Source organism: Lonchura striata, chromosome 35 (assembly GCF_050655825.1).
Source record: "Lonchura striata isolate lonStrDom1 chromosome 35, ASM5065582v1, whole genome shotgun sequence".
Classification (NCBI taxonomy): Eukaryota; Metazoa; Chordata; class Aves; order Passeriformes; family Estrildidae; genus Lonchura; species Lonchura striata.
This window is the reverse complement of record NC_140737.1, coordinates 5,568,384-5,583,192: the sequence shown is the minus strand read 5'-3', so window position 1 is coordinate 5,583,192 and position 14,809 is coordinate 5,568,384. Positions and strand designations below refer to the sequence as shown.

The 14,809-nt window shown below is 46.4% G+C and overlaps 1 long non-coding RNA gene and 1 pseudogene across 1 annotated transcript; one reads left to right on the top strand and one right to left on the bottom strand.

Moving 5' to 3' along the window:
• Nucleotides 1-469: 469 nt before the first annotated feature.
• Nucleotides 470-9,712, bottom strand: LOC146764306 (uncharacterized). Its single transcript, XR_014950929.1, has 2 exons — nt 8,897-9,712; nt 470-3,970 (listed from the first exon to the last, which is right to left on the bottom strand). It is a non-coding gene; the product is annotated as an uncharacterized LOC146764306 (long non-coding RNA).
• Nucleotides 9,713-11,520: 1,808 nt separating this feature from the next.
• Nucleotides 11,521-14,118, top strand: LOC146764305 (uncharacterized; annotated as a pseudogene).
• Nucleotides 14,119-14,809: the final 691 nt, after the last annotated feature.

Sequence of the window (14,809 nt, the reverse complement as noted above, 5' to 3'; positions counted from 1 at the left end):
AATCCTCCCTCAGGGGAGACATCTGCTGATAATGGGCTATTGAATATCACTGCATGACTGATAAGAACTGTAACATCCCATTGTGAGATGTTCTGCCCAGAGGGAGGAGCCAAGCATTCCTACCTGCATCTAGACTTGAGATTCTGGCCCACCAACACAGCTTTTTCTGGGCTGGATTTCTCAGAGGAACAGCTGCCTCTTCCTCTTCAGAAGAAGACACCCTTTTCTACAGGATCACTTCTCCAACAGAACTGTTATGTGTAATAAATATAATTCGCGCCATTCCTCGTATGAAATATGTAATATTGGATATTTGTTAAATCATGCCCGTCGTATTAGTTCCCCCCCCCCTTTTACAGGCGAGACTGGATGTATATTAGAAACTGATTTACAAGTAAAAGGATGTCGCTTGGCCAGGAGATGGGCCATATCTGGGCTCTGTTATAAACGAGCACAATAGGCTGTTAAATCCAATTAAAAGGATTTATTAATAGCGGAAAGCGAAAGCAAATCAGCGCGCGCTGGGCGGCAGTCGGTTCAACTACCGCGCCTAGTTCCCCGTTTCCCCCCCACTTATTGGGTTGTCTCTTCCGGGTGTGTGACGCTCTGGTGACGCTCCAGTGTCTCTTCTGCGCAGGCGCACCCTGTTGTTAGGTGGTCGTTCTCTGCCTCTTGATGGCGCCAGTGGTCTTCTTTACGATTGTCTCTGCGACCTGGAAATTCCCTCAAAAACAAGAAATGTTATCTCGAGGCACGTTTACATGTTTTGCCAAGTCTGTAACGGAACTATCCTTGAAACATATCTATTTGCGTAGGTGTTTGGGTGTCTAGTAGCAGCCTTTTCAAAACAGTTCTAACTCCCTAAAAACTTCGTAACGAAGTCAACCTTGAAAGATAGTCACTGGAGTGCATGAGATAGACACTGGAATGCCTGACAAGATGAGAACATGTTCAGACAAGTACAAGCTCTAATTAAAACTCTATTCTGTGAATATGAGAGACTCTATATGAACAAAAAGGCCTTATTTTCCTAACAATATCCCCCCTTTTTATTTTAACCTCCTTTTTGTTCATTAAAGCGTTCTAACTCTTTCTTGCTTAACTCTAAATACTCTTCAGTCTCTACTTCGCTAAGTGGCTCATACTTTGGCTTTACTATCATTAAATGTGCAGCTTCTAACCTATTTTTCACTAGGGTAATAAGTTTGCTAAGGATACATGGTCCAAAAGTAAGTATTAGAATTAGTAAAATTACTGGTCCCGCAAGGGTGGATAATAGAGTGGTCAGCCAGGGAGAATATGTAAACCAGGATTCATACCAACTTTGCTGGGATTCTCTTTCTCTTTTTCGTTGTTCTATTTGTTTGCGTAACTCAGCCATCGTGTCTTTTACAATACCTGTGTGGTCTACATAAGCGCAACATTCTTCTTGTAAAGCAACACATAGTCCTCCTTGCTGTAAGAATAACAAATCTAATCCCCTTCGGTTTTGGAGGACTACCTCAGAAAGGGATTTTATTGATTTAACTAGTTCACTTATGGCTTTATCTATTCTACTTAGATCTTCATCTACAGATGTGCGCAGAGCTTTCATACCTTGGGTTTGACTTACTAGGGAAGCGACCCCTGTTCCGACTCCCGCTCCCCCTATGCTGAGCAAGATTGCTACCGTTAGTGCTGTAAGTGGTTCTCTCTTAACCAAGTAGTGTTCAGGGGTTTGTTGATGTTCTAACACGTATTCTTTTGGGTGGTATACGATTCTGGGGATTATTAGAACTTGAATGCAGAAGTCTGAATTATTAAAGGCTTTTACCGATAGGCAGGGTGTAACTCCAAGTTGTTGACATACCCATTTAGTATTGACTGCTGGCATAAGCCAATCAAAAGGTTTGTTTGTTTTGTTAATGCTTATTGTTGTGTTGCAGAGGTGTCGCATATTTGCCGGAATTTTTCCTACGCATCTTCCTTGCCCACTAACTTGGGACAAGGTAATGCCTGGAACATTATCTCCTTCTTTTTTCCAGAGACACTCCTTTGGATTTGTACCATTTATTTCCCTTGCTTCGGATGTGATCCCAATAGCTTCATAAAAGGGTGGATTTATCATATAGCAAAGCCAACATCCTTTAGTTAGGTTAGGATGGGTATGATTTAGAACCCCAAAAGTAGCTTGCATGATTTTCCATAAAGTTGTATACCTCTGCACTAATAACTGAGGTTCTTGATTACCTTTGTCTATAACATTATCTCTGGCTTTATTACTTTCTTTTAAGTCATTGCTTATTATTGGATTTGGGCCTATAGGGCTAGGGTCGTGCGGTGCTACTTCCTTTTTTATTTGAATCAGATTTCCCGGATCATGTCCTTCTATCCAATGCCTAACCCCCCATGTTTTGCCTATTAACCACCCAGAATCGCTTGGTTGAGTGATATTTAGGTAAAGAAAGGTGCAGTTCCCAAGTAAGTTCTTCCCAGTCCAAGGCCACTCTCGTGGTCGTTTACATCCTACTGGTCCATGTCCTACCTTTAAATATTTATCTAATCCCCCACCCGGAGCCCACGCTGATGCTATTGTTTCACAGCCCCAATAGGCACAGTAATAATGTTTGGGGTAATTACAGTATTGCTTCCCTGGGTTTGAAGCGGGGCACATATAGAAGCTTGTTAAGTTTAACAGTCGCCCGCATTTTAAATTCCGAGTTAAATCACAGATTCCAACTTTGAAGCTCGGTGCTCCAGGTCCCGTTATTGTTTGTAAAATATGACGGGTATCGTGATCTTCCCATCTGCTTAAGGTCCATTTAAAGGGTTCATGTGAGTTAGCTGTAGCACTCTGAAGGGGAAACCATACAAACATAAAAACCCATAGGATTGAGTGATACGCACTGCAGGGGAGGGTGTTACTTATCATGCTCAGTTTTACATTCCCATTTTCCCTCATTCCGTTGTCACCATTCTCATACTCATGATGATTTACGTTCTCTTTCAAGGTTTGGGAGGGCCCTTCATCCCCACTATCTACCTCTCTGTCTCGCCTGTCAACTTGGTTGCTACAAGTTACAGGGTAAGCCATCTTCCCGACAGCAGAGATATTCTTCAGGGGTGGGATCGTTCCCTCTCTCCCACTTTGATCTCCGGGAGATCCAATTTTTTGTGTTCAACTGTGGAGTGTCGCACCTGAGTTTTTTAACTAATTTGCGACACTTAACCTGGACTATATCCGTGAGAAACGGACCCAGGGGCTCGTTGGAATGGTAACAATGGAATTCAGGGTTGATTCCCTTTACGAAAACCTCCCACCACTCAGGGGATCCTTTAGTCAATTCCCGAGTGGCAACCTTGTAATTTAGTACTTCAGACGTCAATTTGCGCTGCTCCAGCCAGCAGCGTTGACATACACTTTTTGGAGCTCTCCCCTTTCTGCAGTGAGCCCACCACAATCCTTTACAGATTTTACAGGAAAAACAGGCAAAAGGGTAACAACGACAATCTAACCAACTACACCTTACTCTAATACTTTGATGTTCAGCGTGGCCCTCCCCTTCCCAAGGTCTCTGTTCTTTTTCAAGTCGGATGAACCGATAGAAGGGCTGCTGGGCTGAATCCTCCAGACGTTTACAGTATCCTGGAGGTTTTGTTTCTCCAACTAGTTGTACTTGCAGTTCCCAGTTATCTCCAACCCAAATGTCTTTAGAGCTGATAAAGCTCATGAAAGTTATTTGTAAGTTCTCTTTACTGTTAGCTTTAAATCCCCCGGCTTCCCGTCAATTTTCCAGCTCGCTTCTTTGGAAGCTGTATGAAATCGAGTTGGATCCACTGGCCCCTTTATTCTGCTAGCATGAGTCCATCCCTTCTCTGCTGTGCGGACTGCGGAGTCAGTGGTGATTAAAACCAGGTATGGTCCGTCCCACTTTGGGGTGATCGAATCTTCCTTCCAGCTCCGGATGAGGACCCAGTCGCCGGGTTGTACCTGGTGCAACACAAGATCTAGGGGTGGTCTTTGGGCCCACATCCCTTTTTCCCATAACTGTTTTTTATATTTCATTAAAATGGTTAAGTATTTATTAATACTTTGATCAGTAATATTAGGATTGGTTTGAACTTTTTCTAGGGAATAGGGCATCCCATATAGCATTTCAAATGGGGATAGTCCTATATCAGCTCGTGGCTGAGTTCGAACATTTAATAATGCCAACGGCAAACATTTTATCCAGGATAATTTAGTTTCTAGTGTTAATTTGGTGAGTTGTTTCTTAATTTCCCCATTCATTCTTTCTACCCTTCCCGAACTCTGTGGATGCCAGGGAGTATGTTGTTCCCATTTTGTGCCCAGAGCTTCTGCTAGCATCTGTGTTATTTTTGAAGTGAAATGGGGGCCTTTATCAGAGTCTATCGTTTCCGGGACCCCATATCTAGGTATTATCTCTTCCAGCAAGGCTTTTGTTACCGTCCGAGCTGTTTCTCTGGCAGTGGGGATTGCTTCTACATAATGTGTTAAATGGTCCACTATAACCAGAAGATATTTTAGTCTCCCTATCTTGGGGAGCTCAGTAAAGTCTACTTGTAAATTTGAAAAGGGCCTCTTTGCCACTGGCCTCCCACCCAGGGGTAGCTTCCTTAGGTTTCTTCTGTTTACTCGTAGACAGGTTGGACAGCTTCTAGTAATTCCTTTCGCTAAGTCATGTAGGCCCACTGTCATATAATGGGTGGCAAAGTGATCCACCAGTCCTTGAGCGCCCCAGTGTGTTCTTTGGTGTAATTTACTGAGCATCCGCTGGGCTATGGCTCTAGGTAAAACCTCCCTCCCATCCTTTAACAGCCATTTCCCTGATTCCTCTTTTATTCCCAATTTTGTAAGCTTCTCTTGCTCTTCCCTTGTAAATATAAGCTCATCCTGGGTAGTAGACCCAGGGTTCTTTGGGGTATCTACAAGGTCCTTCCTAATTCCCTCACTTAAGGTTAATGTCTTGATAATTGCAGCTTTCTTTGCCTCATAGTCTGCCGCATTGTTACCCCTACTCCGGTAATCCATTCCCCGTTGATGCCCTTTTAAATGGACCACTGCTATCCTAGTAGGGCCTCTCAAGGCCCTCAGGAGGGCTATTATTAGTTTCTGATGGATTAAGTCCTTTCCCTGTGAATTTACGAGGCCTCTCTCTTCCCATAATTTTCCAAAAGTGTGCACCACCCCGTATCCATATTTAGAATCTGTATAGATGGTCCCCTCTTTTCCTTTTAATAGTTCCAAGGCTCTTAGGATAGCGTATATCTCGCAGGCTTGGGCTGACCATGTTTTGTCTAGGGGTCCAGATTCGATTACTTTTAAGTCAGCCCCCCCCACTATGGCATATCCTGATCTCCTTTGCCCCTCAACTACTCTGGATGACCCATCAACAAACAATTTTTCTCCAGTCTCTAATTCTTCTTCCTCCAGGTCAGGTCTAATTTTGGTTTGTTCTTCTATAGTAATTACACAGTCATGTATCAGTGATTCAGTTTCGGGCTCTCCGAAGAGGAAGGAGGCTGGATTTTGCAATGAGGTGGTTTCTAAAGCGAAATTAGGGGTTTCTAATAGAATCCCCTCATATTTTAGGAGCCTGGCGTCGGAGATCCATTTGTCTGCTTTTTGTTGCATTACACTCCGTATGTTATGTGGAGTTAATACCTTCAGAGTGGCATTAAAGGTGATCTTCCTTGCTTCTTCTACTAACTCCGCACAGCCTGCAATTATTTGTAAACAGCCCGGCCATCCCCTGCTTACAGGGTCTAAGATTTTAGACAGATATGCAATAGGTTTCTTTTTCCCCGCCCAGTCCTGGGTAAGTACTCCATAAGTTACTCCATCTGCGATATTAACAAATAAAAAGAAGGGCCTCTTTAAATCTGGGAGGCTTAGGACTGGAGCATGGACCAGAGTTTCTTTTAATTCTTGGAATTTAGATTTTTCCTCCTCTGTCCACTTGAGGTGCCCGTCTTGGGTAAGTTTTTGATACAAAAATCTTGCCTTCCCACTATAGTTCTCAATCCACTGCCTACAATATCCTGTAAGTCCTAATACCTGACGAATTTGCCGTTTACTTTGCGGTAGGGGCAGAGATAGGATTGCTTGTACTCTATCTGGATCAATTCTCTTTTCTCCCTTTTTCAAATAATGTCCCAGGTACCTAACTTCTTCTTCTACAAATTGTAGTTTTGCTTTAGAGACTTTTAATCCTTTTAGTCCCAGGAAATTCAATAGTTTAATACTTTCCTTCCGGACTTTGTCTTCTTCTTTACCTGCTATTAACAAATCATCCACATACTGAACTAGCTTTACCTCCGGGTCTGTTTTATAGTCTTGCAAAATTTGTTCCAGGGCTTGCCCGAATAAATTAGGTGATTCCGTAAAGCCTTGTGGAAGTACCGCCCACCTGAGTTGCTGTCGCCTCCCCGTGTCAGGGTCCTCCCATTCAAAGGCAAAATAATCTCGGCTGGATTCGTCCAGAGGGCAAGCCCAAAAGGCATCCTTCAGGTCTATTACACTATACCACTCATTTTCAGGTCCCAGTTTGCTTAAAAGAGTATAAGGATTCGCCACTACTGGGAATCGGGCCACGGTTCGCTTATTAATTTCCCTAAGGTCGTGCACCAGCCGATAGGATCCGTCTGCCTTTTTTACCGGGAGTATAGGGGTGTTAAAAGGCGACATGCAAGGCTCTAGCAGTCCTTGGTTTAACAGCCTTTCAACCTCAGGTTTTAACCCTCTCCTCCCTTCTAGTGAAATTGGATACTGTTTTATTCTTACCGGGATTTCAGGATTTCTGATTTTCACTGTAAACGGGGTTATATTTAATTTGCCCACAGTCCCTGGATTATACCACACTTCGGGGTTTATTTTCTCTTCATCTTCTAAACGGAGGGAACAAAGTCTGATCTTTAATTCCTTCTCTACCACCTCAATTTGAACTCCCAATTCAACAATCAGGTCTCTCCCTAACAAATTGTAATCCGCTTCAGGAACTAATAGGAAGTCACCCAACCCCACTTTAGTTCCCGATTCCACCACCACCCCTTTGATAATTTGTACTTCAAAAGGTTCCCCCTTAGCTCCTATTACCGTGGCTGTCTGTTTTGACAAATTACAGCCCTGAGGCAGAAATTGAATAGTAGATCTTTCTGCCCCTGTATCGACCAGGAAATCTATTTCCTGGCCTTGGGGACCCACCTTCAATTTTATCAAGGGCTCTCTCTGATGTTTCTTGGTCCCCATAAAATAGAGCCCCTGACTCCCCTATTCGATTTTGAACTCCTCCTCGTCCCTTAGCCTCCTCCTGCACTCCCTCTTGAAATGTCCCTTCCTACCGCAATAATAGCATACCCTTTCTCCTACCTTTCCCTTGTCACCCCCCCCTTTCCGAGTAACTCTCTTTTGTTCTTCCTCTACCCGCCTGCTTTCCCTCACTGCAGCAACCATCATTTTCACCTGTCTCTTCTGACTTTCATCCTCTCTGCGGACATAAACCTTCTGCGCCTCCCGCAATAATTCTGCTAAATCCCTGTCCTGCCAATCATCCATTTTCTGTATTTTTCTCCTGATATCATCCCAAGATTTCGAGACAAACTGGACTTTGAGAATTGCCTGTCCCATTGGGTTATTCGGGTCTAATCCCGAGTACAGCTGGAAACTTTTCCTTAACCTCTCTAACCATTCAGTGGGGGTTTCATCCTTCTTTTGTCGGTCGTTAAATGCTTTATTTATATTCTGGCCCCTAGGAACGGACTCTCTTATGCCATCAATTAATATGGTCCGAAAGTCCCGCATGTTAGCTCTATGGGCCGCATCCTGGTTATTCCAATTAGGATTCTGGAGAGGCCATTTGGTATCGGCTGGCTGCTGGGCATGCGCCGGTAGGGCATCCCAGGCCCGCATTCCAGCAACTCTTATCATGTTCTTTTCCTCGGCCGTGAATAAAATGTTAAGTATAGCTTGTAATTCCTCCCAGGTGTATATATTAGGACCTAGAAATTGATCCACCCGCTCTGCCACACCCAAGGGGTCTTCTAGCAAATTTCCCATCTCCTTCTTAAAGTCTCTAACATCCCCCGAACTCAAAGGCACCGAAATAAATCCAATCCCCGGCTGTGGTCCCCCCATCGGCATTTCCCTTAAGGGAAATAGTTTGCCTTGCGTCTTACTTCGGGTAAGAGGACCACGCGAGCCTGAGGGTTGATCAGAGTCTGAGTCTGATTCTTCCTCATCCGATTGTGGAGGAGGAGGGGGTGCATTTGGTGCAGGGGGAATGTAGGGCGGGGGTGCAATGATTATTTCTTCCGCTCGCCCCTTCTTTTTCTTTCTCCCTGAAGCCTCCGAGAGTTTAAACACGAGCACCTCCGGCTTTTCTATCCAGACTTGGGCATAGGCGCTCTCCTCAAGGTTAGAAGGTTGCTTAGCGTGTACCCAACCATTCAACAGTTGCTTTACCCAGTCCTCTGAGGATCCAAAGACGGGCCAAAACACTCCTTTAGAAATCTCTTGTCCTCCCCATACTTCTATGCAATAGTGTATCATCTTTGCCTTATCCTTTCCAGGTGCCCCTGGAAAGTGCTCCCAATTTGTTAGCATAAACCCTAAGGGACTTTCCTTAGGAATTGGGGGAAGTTTTACCCCCACCGGGGAGGGGGATTTATCCTTGCTCCCCCCCTGCCCCATGTCCTCCGGAGTACCTTCAGTCACTCACGACAGCACAATCGCTTCCCCTGGTTCGTGGCCCAGGCCCTCGCGGGCTCTGGAAAACGCACTACTGAGGGTCCACACTCGCTTGGAGAATCCGGCTGCCAGTCCTCCTCTCACACACACACACACTCGCCGTACTCCGGGATCCCGAACCCCGCCCGAACGGATCCCCTTTATACTCACGCGTCCTGCGTCTTCTCTTCGTCCGGACTTTGTGCACAAAAATTACGGGGTACCCTGGGCCCGCTTCCCTTTCTTTGCTTTCGCTCTCTAGGCTTTTAGGTTCGTCGGTCGGGATGAGGGTAAAAAACCCCGGTCTGAGTCCGCTCAAAGGAGCGGAATCGTGGCGCCCCTCTCAGAGAGAGGTTCCCCAGATCCCGATCCGAGTCACGGCACCAAATTGTTATAAACGAGCACAATAGGCTGTTAAATCCAATTAAAAGGATTTATTAATAGCGGAAAGCGAAAGCAAATCAGCGCGCGCTGGGCGGCAGTCGGTTCAACTACCGCGCCTAGTTCCCCGTTTCCCCCCCACTTATTGGGTTGTCTCTTCCGGGTGTGTGACGCTCTGGTGACGCTCCAGTGTCTCTTCTGCGCAGGCGCACCCTGTTGTTAGGTGGTCGTTCTCTGCCTCTTGATGGCGCCAGTGGTCTTCTTTACGATTGTCTCTGCGACCTGGAAATTCCCTCAAAAACAAGAAATGTTATCTCGAGGCACGTTTACATGTTTTGCCAAGTCTGTAACGGAACTATCCTTGAAACATATCTATTTGCGTAGGTGTTTGGGTGTCTAGTAGCAGCCTTTTCAAAACAGTTCTAACTCCCTAAAAACTTCGTAACGAAGTCAACCTTGAAAGATAGTCACTGGAGTGCATGAGATAGACACTGGAATGCCTGACAAGATGAGAACATGTTCAGACAAGTACAAGCTCTAATTAAAACTCTATTCTGTGAATATGAGAGACTCTATATGAACAAAAAGGCCTTATTTTCCTAACAGGCTCCAGGTGTTAATCATCACGATCATCAGTGCTGATCGTCCAAGATGGATATCATGGAAATCCTCAGACAGATCCATGTGAATGCAGCCTTCCCGTAAACTCTCATCAAGAATTCAACTACTCCGGACATTGAATTATTTCTCCTCATCACCAAAAAAAGAAAATATTATAATCTTATTAACCTATAGACTCTGAATAGAAGAAAAGACTAACTGCTCAAATCTTGGCCTCAGGCGGAATTTTCCCTATAAAAACTGTTAGGAAAATAAGGCCTTTTTGTTCATATAGAGTCTCTCATATTCACAGAATAGAGTTTTAATTAGAGCTTTTACTTGTCTGAACATGTTCTCATCTTGTCAGGCATTCCAGTGTCTATCTCATGCATTCCAGTGACTATCTTTCAAGGTTGACTTCGTTACGAAGTTTTTAGGGAGTTAGAACTGTTTTGAAAAGGCTGCTACTAGGCACCCAAACACCTAAGCAAATAGATATGTTTCAAGGATAGTTCCGTTACAGACTTGGCAAAACATGTAAACGTGCCTCGAGATAACATTTCTTGTTTTTGAGGGAATTTCCAGGTCGCAGAGACAACCTTAAAGAAGACCACTGGCGCCATCAAGAGGCAGAGAACAACCACCTAACAACAGGGTGCGCCTGCGCAGAAGAGACACTGGAGCGTCACCAGAGCGTCACACACCCGGAAGAGACAACCCAATAAGTGGGGGGGAAACGGAGAGCTAGGCGCGGTAGTTGGAACGACTGCCGCCCAGCGCGCGCTGGTTTGCTTTCGCTTTCTACTATTAATAAATCCTTTTAATTGGATTTGACAGCCTATTGTGCTCGTTTATAACAACAGGGACAAAGAAAATAATGATTCTCATATTTGGAAAAGCCCCCAAGCTTGTGAATTCAAGAGTTACTTGGGAATTTAGCCACGTGAGCTGGGCTTCTTGTAGGACTTTAGTAGCCTTGTGTTCCTCACCGGGTGGTGAATGATCCTTGTCAGTCTCACTGGTATCATTTGGTTCTTTTCTTCCAGTGATTTTAACAAACTTTTCAGGGAAGAACAACAAAATATTTTCTTTAAAATGGCCACCCACAAGAGCCATTTTCCTCATAAGTTCTCCCAAAAGTCACTCAGAGGAAGCTGCATCCAAGTTTCCAAGAGTTCCTCCAGAAAGACCCACAGGCTCCTCAGAGGAGAGAACCATGATGTTGTCAAAGTCACTTGGTGTCAGACAACAGAGCCCTGAACTCACTGTGCTAAAATAATGCCGCAATCTGTTTAATAAAATTGTTAGAGAGATGCCTCTGCCCTAATTAAGGTGCTAACAAGACCAAATCCAAAGTGGATTTTATTGAACAGTAAATGTGAGGTAGAGAGAGATGCAAAGAAAGAGAAAAGGGGAGAGAGCAAGGGAGTGACAGGGACGGAGATCTCCCCTGGGGTGAGGCAAGTGTGACATTGTCCCCGGTGTGCGTGGCCTTCCCAGGGTGGGGGTTTTACACCTGAGCCAGTTTGGGTAAGGGGGGTGGTGTTCACCCCCCACCCCGAGCAGGGATTGCCTCACTGTTTCAGGTTACAGTGTCAGATGTAACCAAAAGTGTTTTCAGTCCCCATCTCCATAAACTGTTATCAACAGGTGGGGCAGTATTCTTTATCTCTTCCATGGCTCAGCCCTGATAACGCCCTCCAGGGGCCATCTTCTGTTAATGGGCCATTGAGTGTCACTGCAGCACTGATAAAATTACATTATCCCATTGTGGGATGCTCCGCCCAGGGGGAGGAACCTAGCGTTCCTGCCTGGATATAATCTCACCATTTGCAACACCACAACCACCTTGCCTACTGGATTCCCAGAGGACAAGAGCTCCATAAGCACCACTGGACCTTCAGAGGAAGACCAGACCCTTCTACAGGATCACTGCTTTGACAGAATCACGTTCATCACTCCAGCCGGACTGCAGCCACCATTTCATCAGCCTGCTACCACCACCCTGAGCATTGTGGTGTCAGGTTATATCCTGACTCTGTCAGATTAAGCCAGTGTTTCTGTATCATTGTTTGGATCTTAATTTTCTTAGTCAATTGTCATTGTGACTTAGAGTCTCCCCCTGTTTTGCCTTCAAACCAGTAAAAAACTCAATGTGCTCATCCCCTGTTTTCCTCCCAAAACAGATTTTCCCATTCCCAAAACAGTCTGAAATGGAAGAGAAGGCTGCCAGGAAGAAGGAGATGCCCTGGGACAACGAGGCGGGTGAGGAGGAAGTCAGTGCCCCTTTCTTCCTCTCTCCTGCTCCATCTCCCAGCCCAGCACGGCCCCTGGCTGCTGGACAGTCCCGCTGCCGGTGCCCTCCTGCCGGGGACGCACTGGGGGGATCTCCTTGCCCTTCCCTGTGGCACGGAGGCAAATCCCATCCTCTCCCTGTCCTTCCTCCCCCAGACAAGGAGAAGAAGATAAAGACCAGGGAGGATAAATCCCCGCAGCAGAACCTCATGGAAGAAGCCGTTTTGAGCAGCTTCACAGCGCAGGAATCCAAGAGGGAGGAAAAGCCCCAGAGATCCCACAGGAGGAGGGGCTGCAAACCCAGCCCAGGGTGCTCTGAGAAGGAAAGACCCACTCTGGGCCAGGAAGGTGGGCAGAGCTTCAGCCAGAGCTCAGAGCTGGTGGTCCCTGAGCAGAACCATGATAAGGAGAAGCCTTACAAGTGCTTGGAATGTGGGAAGAGCTTCAGGAAGAGCAACAACATGATCCACCACCAGATGATCCACACTGGGGAATGGCCCTACAAGTGTGGGGAGTGTGGGAAGGGCTTCAGCTGCAGCTCTGCTCTTGTCACCCACCAACGCATCCACACTGGGGAGAGGCCCTACGAGTGTCCTGAGTGTCAGAAGAGGTTTCACACCAGCTCCAATCTCCTTCTGCACCAGTGGATTCACACAGATGAGAGGCCCTTCCGCTGCCCTGAATGCGGTAATGGCTTCAAGCGCAACTCCACCCTCATCCGGCACCAGCGCATCCACACTGGGGAGAGGCCCTATGAGTGCGGGGAATGTGGGAAGAGCTTCAGCACAAGATCCCACTTGATCTGCCACCAGATCACCCACACTGGGGAAAGGCCATACAAGTGTGAGCAATGTGGGAAGGGCTTCAGCCAGAGGTCCAACCTGATCATCCACCAAATGATCCACACTGGGGAGAGGCCCTTTGAGTGTCCCAAGTGTCAGAAGAAGTTTAAGACCAGCTCAAATCTCCTCTGCCATCAGCGGATTCACACAGAGGAGAGGCCCTTCCGCTGCCCCGACTGCGGGAAGAGCTTCAAGTGCAACTCCACCCTTGTCAAGCACCAGCGCATCCACACCGGGGAGAGGCCCTACGAGTGTCCCCTGTGTGGGAAGAGCTTCAGCCAGAGCTCTCACTTGACCAAACACCAACGGAGGCACTAGTAAGGGAAGCCCTGTGAGTCCCCCAACTGCATGAAGAGCTTTGTACACTGCTCCAGCCTTATCCCCCATGGGAAGACCCATGTTGGGCACAGGCCTGTTGACCCACATTCCCTGTGATCCATGTTGGTAAGACATCTGACTGGTTATCTTTTTGGTTTGGCCCTAATGTTCTTCCGATTTTTCCTTATCAAATAAAACACCTGAAATAGGACTGAAAAGAAAGTAATTATTCAGAGATTTCCAAAGTCCAACCCTTTAACAGGTATTTGAGAAGGAATTTATACTTTGGGCACATATTCTGGAGGATTTTTGGGTTCTTGGGGGATTTCAGGCAGTGTTGTCCATATCTTTGCACTCCTGAAGTCAAGATGGATTGATCTGTCACCTCAAAATGACTCCGTCACACTGAAAAAACCAAATTTTACCACAAAAGGTTACAATCCCACCTCAAAATGGCTTGTTTCCACCTCAAAAAATTCTAACCCATGACAAAATATCCAATTCCACAGCCTCCAGGGTGAGATGGGGTAGGAGGGAAATTAGGAAAAGTGGGATCCAAATTTAAATGGTGTGGGATCATGATTGTGTGCAGCTGGGTGTATGGGATATATTTTGATAGTAAATAAAACTTTCAGAATTATTGATTTCCTGTCCCATTAATTTTCAGTCAGCTCTGATTTGCTTTTCAGAGTGCCACCTTCTCAGTTGATTGTGTTTGTGTCCTCCTTTCCCTCCCACCTCTCTTTGCATATTCACTTTCTCTCTCAGGGCCTCCCTTGACCCAGGGCAGCTCCCACCAAAGACCCTGCCCTGATTTAATTCCCAATCCATGAGCTACAACAACCATGGGTGAAGTTAGGAAGGCTTGCAGTGAAATGTCACTCTAAGATCTTGCTCCACTCATCTTCTGGCTCTTCCATAAGAGCTTTGCCTTCAAGGGCAGGAACATCTTTTCCTGGCTGGAACTGGAATTCCAGCCCCTAGGAGCATGTGCCATGGATCCCAGAGGGGCATTCCCAAGGTTCCCAGGGTGCTGCTCCTGCCGTGCCTCCCAAGGAGCTGTGCAGGGCAGGGGACAAGGTGCAGCAGATGTGTTGGTTCTGCAGTGCCACAACAGCCCCTGGTTCCAGGAGTTTCCACACTGCCAAAAGCGATTCCTGGGTTCCCATGATGCCCTGCTGTGTCCCCATGGATATTTGGTGCCATGAAGTTCTTCGGTGTCACAATGGCCACCTCACTCCATGAGCTTCCACAATGTCCAAATGGCCTCCTTGGATGGGCAGTGTCACCATGGGCCATTGGCTCCATGCAGCCCCGCTGGGTCACCATGGACTCCTTGGTTCCATGAGGTTCTGGGGGTGTCTCCATGGTCTCCTTGGATCCACAGTGTCACAATGGACCACTGGATCCACGTGGCCATGCTGTGTCACCATGGCCCTTTGGTTCCATGGGACCCCAGGGTCACAATTGACTCCTTGCTTTCACATCACCCCTTCAGTGCCAAAATGGCCCCTTCGTTCCATGGGGAACACAAAAGATTTATAGAAACATTGAGGAAATCCTGCTCAACACAGCTGGGAATATCTGCCTGCATTCTAAAAAGAGGTTAAAAGTGAGGATGGCACCAGCAGCTTCCATCTGCAACAGA